The sequence below is a fragment of the Cariama cristata genome, unplaced genomic scaffold (genome assembly GCF_000690535.1).
Source record: "Cariama cristata isolate BGI_N322 unplaced genomic scaffold, ASM69053v1 scaffold12604, whole genome shotgun sequence".
NCBI lineage: Eukaryota > Metazoa > Chordata > Aves > Cariamiformes > Cariamidae > Cariama > Cariama cristata.
This window is the reverse complement of record NW_009613558.1, coordinates 20,973-26,932: the sequence shown is the minus strand read 5'-3', so window position 1 is coordinate 26,932 and position 5,960 is coordinate 20,973.

Here is a 5,960-nt window from a genome sequence, read left to right as displayed (position 1 = left end):
GCAGTCTTTTTGCATCCTTGTACTTGGAGTCAGACCCATGAGTATGTTTCCATGTCCCATTCATGCACTCTGTGTCACTCATTTCCTTTTTGTTATGTTGCTTTCTCCCAGAGATGTTAATCTTCAAGTAGTCATACTGTCACCTGTTTCCTTGCACTAGAATGGGAAATTCTGAATCATCTGCTACTTTCCAGATAGTGACCCTGAATATGGCTAAAGTGTATTTTCCACCTTTTAAAATAATGGTTTTGTTTTCTTCTTGTTATATTCTAATCATGGCAGTGAATGCCATGTCCCAAGTTCTTGCTGAGTGTGAAGCTAGATAAAGTTAGTAAAAACAAATGTTCCTAAAGTTAAGGTCATAATATTGCTAGGTCTCTGTTGTATGCTAAATTCAGCACTAGCTGATAGGATGAAGGGGACCCTTCCTTGTGGTCGTAATCTTCCACAAGTGTTCTGGACATGATTTCTTCAGCCTTCCGCTGAAACGTAAGTTACTGTCTATTAATGGATGTCCAGTTGCAAACATAATTTCAGAGGGACAAACCATAGTCCAGTTAGGCATTCACTTGAATTCTCTTAGTGTTTATAATTCTGCGTTCCAGAATCAAAATCGGAAAGTTGTTTTATTAAAAAACAATAACTTTGTCAGGGACTGCTTGTTGTATAATATATCAAAAGAAATGCAAAATAAAAAAAAAAAACAACTTAATGTGTACATGGAATGAAACACCTTTTTTTAAAATCCATTGTGAGTTTATGTTTTAATACTGATACTGCATGCTAATGCTTAATCAACTAGTTGAGCCTTGGATCTTTTTCACAGTGTAGCTGATATTTCTATCCTGATTTGAATTCCAGAAATATGAACATGTTTGGTATGTCTTTTTCCAGAAACTTCTGGACTATGCAGCATCTAACAAAAGGTGCTTTCAGGTCTTAAATGTGATCATACATAATTTTATAAATAATCTTGGTTTTCATGTTACTTCTGTTTTGTGACAAAGTGTTTGGCAGCCTGAAGTATGGTATTCTTTTGAGTCTTGTTTAATTCACTTTTGGGTGTATCTAGTGCCTAAAATTCCGTTTCTATCGTCAGTTATTATTTTTTTTTTTCTTCCACTGTTAATTAGTTTAAACTTACAAATGCACATTTTTAGCTCTGAGACGTTTTACTAACTTTAAAAGTTTTATATTATTTCTAATCTCAACATTTTTTATGATTTCTTAAAATAATCTTGAATTTCTATATAAAAATAATGCATTAACTGTTTTCAAAGGAGCAAACATGATTCAATACTATTAACTTATTTTTTGCAATAATGAATAGATTTCAAGTTATCATTGTCCTCCTGCATAAGTTAACTATGTTTGTTTCAAATCAATAATGTGCCCTCTAAGGAGGCATTGGACATAGTTAGTGATAGAAATATGAGTCAATATTTAATAGTTATACAGTAAATGTTTTTTTTTTTTCAACTTTATGCTATACTGTTTCCAACTTTGTTCTCTGTCAATTTCAGTTCAGCCTGAGAACTTTTCCGTTAGCTTCAGTTCAGATAGGAGATTCTCTTCAGTAAGTTGTTCTGAGCAATATGGTATGTTTCCCTTTCTAGGTAAATGCCAATGGTCATTTATATCATTGCTTACAGGAAAAAAAAAATCATTCCATTTTAATGAACAATGGAAGTCCTGTAGTGGGATACTTATGATATATTTAAATTTTTTTAAAAAAAATTAAATTCTCAATTATTGTATTCAGTTTTTTACTTCAGGGGTGCAATCTGAAAAAATGTAAAAATGAAGCAACTTTTTGTTAAGCTTTTTTAAAAAAAAATTGTTGAAAGTAGTGTAGCAAAAGGAGATTGAATTTCTAATGTTTGTTAGGTTGATGGGCAATATTAAGACCTTCAAACCTAGATAAATGAGCTGGGGAAGGTAAGGCCTAATATCTATCTAGTCAAATTGTGAAAAGATCGGTGGAATATTGATCCCTGTATATTTCTCCTCTGAGATTCATTGGCCTTTCACTTATCTACAAGAGCTGTATTCACACAGCATGAGTTTCCAGTAAGTTAAAGAAAGATCAAGGCACCTCTGGAAAATACTGAAGCCAGGGCGTTGACTTAGGAGCTGCCATATTTAGCCAACAGGAAGTGTTAAGCCTAAGGACCTTTCCTTTATTCCATTAGTGCTCTCAGTTTACCGGAAATGTACCTTCATGTGGAAAAAAGCTGCTTCTTCAGCAAAACTGAAGTAACTTAATTGCTTTGTTTCTGTACATGTGACTGTGTGTCCAACTGGCTTTCTTGTTCTTATTTCAACTTAAGTCAATCATCCTCACTTCTGGCATCTTTTATTCTTGTCCAGATGCTTTCCCCTTTATAGAGTCTTAGACAAACCATGGAAGGTATGGAATTAACTTAGACATCAGTTACAAGCGGTTAACTAATAACATCAGCAAAAATGCCCAACATTTTACTTTTGTGAGGAAAAAATCTAAGCATTATGCTACAGGCATTACATTCTTCCTTATTCTTCCCCAGAACACTCTGAAACAGATCATGTGTCTTCTAGGAAATAGCACAACCATTCTATTAAGCAGTGAAGTGTGAAGAAGGAGGTCCTGTTTTCCTGTTTGAAAGTTTTTGAGGTTTACAACCTTTAAATATTCTGGACTATGGTTTGTAGTTTTCTTGCAGAATCTACTGAGCTACTTTCTGGTGATCCCACTTTCTTTATGAGGAGGAGTGGTTTTATTTTTCAAATTTTTTTTCCTCCATTCTCTTCATCATTCAGTTTTATTTTTCAGGAATGCTAAATTCCATGGCATTACACAAATACAGTAAGTCAGAACACTTTTGAAAGTGGTCTGTAATGGTCAAGTATTAATGATACCACTTTTGCTTCACCTTTCTTGTTTTGCTTTATAGGAAACTGAAAAATAGCTGTTCCAGTCCCTCCAGGTAAGTGGAGCAATGATTTTTTTCCTTTAAAATACAAATTTTTATTTTATTTATTTATGTTCCTTCTTATTAAGTGATGTATTCTACATACTAACTTCTGATTTGTACTGAAAGCAAAACTTGCAAGTCTGCCTTTACAGAAAATAGTGGAAATAAAGATAGGCTCAAATGTGGGAGGTGATTGAAATTTATGCTGTGCAATGCTGTATGCAAGTATTGCAAGTATATAAAGTGCCCTGTTCATTTTGATTTGCCTTGATTTGTTTGGTTGCATGAGAAAGCTGTCTCTTAATTTTGAAGTGTTTAAATTGGGAAAACAAAAATTGCCGCTTTTTTTTTTCTCATCTAAAGAAGCATGTCTGTTAAAATTCTTGTGTGGAGCCGAGCAAAATACTAGCTTCAGGTCTTCAGGTAACCATTAAGAGAATGTAATTCTCTACTGTGGCAAATATATTCAGTTTACTTACTTTGAAAAAGTGCTCACCTCAAGTAGAACTCTTCAAGCTGATAAAGACTTTGAAAAGTTTTGACCTTACCCTTTTATGTGTTAGTTTCCTATAATAAAATGAAGCTTTAAAGTAAAATCTTAAAAATATAACACTACCTAAAGCAATTACACACTGTGATTAGATCTACAGAAAAGCTTAGTAAGAGTGAATAATTCTGTATACAGTAAAGATTTGTGTCTTGCAGTAGAAAGGGGCACAATCCCAGATCAAATGTAAAGAATAAAAGGAAATGTTGAATAGACACGATTGGTCTTGAGGAAATGCCAACATCCGTAGGTAAATACATCACTGATACTGTAACCTAAGCACTTGGTAATGTATAGATCCAGAGGAGACTTGATGCTGATGGACTACTATAATTCTGATTTGTCTCAATGGCCTAATACAGGTTTTGTCCAACTTCCATTTCTTTCAAACCAGAATGTACAGATGTTTCTTGAGTTGGAGCCACATGTGGTCAGTCTAGCTGCAAAACTTGGGTTTGCATCACATGTAAGGAGTAGTAAATAAATCAGCTACTACTGTAGCTGGCAGACTGTCAGATTGTTCTTTGTGGACTGTCCAGTTTAGAGGGGTGACCCACCTGTGAGACTCTGCATCTCTTCTTGCTTGCTGGCCAGCAGAGGAGTGCTGACATTGAAAAGTTTTAAGGATTTTTTTAAAATTATTTATGTTTATAGTTCTCTCTTTTCTGTGTTCAGTTCAGACTGGTTTTTTCCATGCTGTTTGTGTCAGCCCTGACGTTACAGGAAGGCAGTCTGTGTATTGCTACAGTGCTTAGAATAAGTAGTTAAGGGTAAGACTGCACAGCCCATGAGCACGTTAGTGCATAGAGGGCTTTTGGTGTACAGCATGCTTTATACGGATAAAGCGTTCAGGGGCTTAGCTACAAGTCTGATGAATCTTTACTAGGTATGTGTGAAGAATGATTTTTCCCAGCATATATGGAGAGTTTTTTGCAAGGATTATCAATATGTATAAATTTTAAACATCTATTTAAATGTTTCATAGAAAAAAATTTTGAAATGAGGTGTCAGTTGTGTTTTCCATGCTCCTGTATGTAGAGAATTAAGAAAAACCAGAAGAACCTTTACCAGTAAAATAAGCCAACAGACATTGCTTAAGTCAGTGTATGATTCTGTTCTTTTACAAATTGTCTACAGGAAGCTGTTTTAGAAGCAAACCTCAGAGTATGTAGTAATAGTTTCCAGAAAGTGTGCCTAAGATGTTTAATTAAAATATTATAAAAATACACAAATAATTGTTGAAGCTATTTTTGGAGCACATTTAGCTAAATATTAGTGTGACATTTTATAGAAACATCTTTATTTTTTAAATAAGCACACTGTTCTAAATATTAGTAAATTACTTGCAAACCTGGTTTTATTTCTCTGTATTGTATATATTTTAAACATGTATATATACTCATTTATATATTTTGTTGTACTGTTGGCTTTCCAAAAGTGGTAAGAGGCTTATGACATTTTAGATAGGCATGGTGTGAAAGTATTTTACCTTTGCATTGAAAGTATGGAGGAAACACCAAAAAAATGAGATTGCTTTCCAATTTAAGTACCAAAGTTGATGATACTGCTGAGATTATTTCATGGTTTTCCTGTGTTCAGGTCTGATCCTATTTCTCAGCGTAACTCAATTCTATGTATGGATTTCTTTATGCTACTGAAAGGAGTTTAGGGTTGGAAGGCTTACAGAAGAAAGTTGCAGTTCAATGGGCTGTAGTAAGAATCATTTCACTGAACTGTTCAGTTTGTCTGAAGAGATAAATTAAGGTTGGTGTTTCACATTCAGGTTGGATTGCTTCAGGAACCATCTTTTTTCTATGGGACAAGGTGTTTGCTGTTGCCTGGGTAACAATCCAAGGTGGCTATAATTCATCTCCAGCGATTGGGTTAGCAGTTTACATACTTTATTTCTCATTTGGTCGAATGAGTAACATTTTTGTCAAGATGGTGTTTAAGTTGTTATTTTGGTTTTCAGGGGAAGAGTATTTTCTCAATTCTCTTTTACTGTGATATTCTCTCTTAGAGCAGTTAGTCTCCAGTAGCCTTTTGAAATCAGAGTGGCAATCACAAACTTCTTTTCTGAAAATTTGCCTTCTGTGCGTTAGTCTTGTTATTCCTATCAGAAAACAAACAATCCAGGAGGAGAAGAGGCAAAGGATGGGGTTGGTCGGTTTGTTTTATTTTCCCTAGCAGCAACAGTTTTAGTTGTTGGGCTGTAAAGTTAACGATGCTAAGTCTCCTAAAGCTGTTAGAACATTACCCAAGTTTGGAGTGTCTTTTGCTGTTGTTCACCTCTGTTTCTAGTTATGACATCTTTATGGTATGCTTCAAATTTCAGAGTTATCTTGGATTGCTCAGAATTTCATCCACTCAAATTTTGAATATCTCTAAGGATGGAGATTCCACAGCCCCACTGGGCAGCGTGTTCCTGTGTTCAAATGCCCTCACTGTGTCTCTTTTTT